This window comes from Nematostella vectensis, chromosome 8 (genome assembly GCF_932526225.1).
Source record: "Nematostella vectensis chromosome 8, jaNemVect1.1, whole genome shotgun sequence".
Classification (NCBI taxonomy): domain Eukaryota; kingdom Metazoa; phylum Cnidaria; class Anthozoa; order Actiniaria; family Edwardsiidae; genus Nematostella; species Nematostella vectensis.
The window spans coordinates 9,212,531-9,214,194 of record NC_064041.1 but is presented as its reverse complement, the minus strand read 5'-3'; positions in this window follow the sequence as shown (position 1 = coordinate 9,214,194).

Genomic DNA, 1,664 nt, shown 5'->3' with positions numbered 1-1,664 from the left:
TAGCAGAGGAAGACCCCGACGCAAGTACCGCCGTTTGTCCCGTGTATGCGTCACCGAACACCTTGATGGGGAGGTGGTGACCAAATGCACCACCCGCCGGCGCACCACCTGACTCCAAACGGGCGATCTTTAAAAAGTATGAAAGACACAGGGCACTCGCAACTATGGACCGCCCACAAAAATGTGGACGCCACCGAGCGCCTCCCAGAAGGGGTCGGGGAAATTGAAAAGGGCTTCAACAATCTCTGCGCAAAATTGACCCCCTGAATCCAGGGACCGGTAGTAGCGTAGTCATTTTAGAGGTTTAGACAGGGTATGCCAAGAGCGCCTAGTAGACGTCTTTCGTACACCCCACACTTGTGTCCGACGATCCCGCCTTGCCCGTAAAACTTGTACCACGCAGAGACCACAGCCTTCAACCTCTCGTGTTTGATAGCCCTCGGGGCTCGATCCTGAAAAGCCAGCCCATGGACGTGTCTCTCCACGTTTGTCACACTACGACGCTGCCACGGTCTGAGATCGTGCATGCATCCTGATAGGGAGAATAAAATGGTGACCAAGGACCTCTTGGTGGTGGTGACAAAAACCCATCTTCTTTGTTTAAAACCCCTGCCCAATTTGGAACCCGTCCAGAACCAGCACAACAGTCACTTTCTCGATAGCAGTTTTTTTACCCTCAGGACTAGCCACAAACGTCCACTCAGGACCCGCCATAGTTTCACTAATCTTGGCAATGACCTCCTGCGGTCCGTTCAGCCTCTTTACTGTGCCGATCACGGAGAAACGTGCGAAGAGGTACTACAAGGGACCGCCAAATTACATAGGCACCTACACGTAGACCGAAACAAAGACAGAGACCGCCAAAAACACCACTCAGTAAACTCACAATAAAATGCTTGTACATTACCACTACAACCGCTGCACTGGGACAACAACTGGGAGCACCAGCCCTTGGCATGGCTATTTTATTAGCTAAACCATCCACCCGTATTACAGAGATATGACAACACCGTTAACAAGTGAAAAAGCACCTTTTTATTCCTGTCAACGCATCACACAACGATGCCGCTATGACCTTATACTACCCCCTGGATGATAAACACACAGCACTACGTCAACGCGGCCCGTTTAGCGGAACCCTGAGCGTAACAAGAAATTTGCCACCAATGCATTCCTTTCCTCCCCTAGACACCAGGGCAACTCATATACCGATCATTGATACGCACGCATTCCTTTCCCCCCTAGGTCCCAGCCCACACATACCGATACTTGACACCGGAAATCCTTTAAGCTAGGTGTGGCACATTCACCACATTCTACGCATTCCTTCCCTCCCCTATACCCACACCCCTTACTACTTATCTGTCCCCCCGGCTTTTGAATGCAATTCCAAAAGGACTTAGAAAAATCGAGGGTACCGCGCATTCAAGCGCAGTATAGATGAACTAGATCTTTCTGGCGTTTTATTGCCGATATTTTTATACCTTTGACATCCGTAATAATGTAAATAGTTAATTCCCAAAATTTTACACCATAGAAACTGTACATAGAATTTTATACTTATATATTTACATATTTATCTTTTATCTATTTTTATATATTTTATGTTCGTGAATTATCTGAAAACTAGCTTGTAGCTACGTATAATTTCACGTTAATAAAGT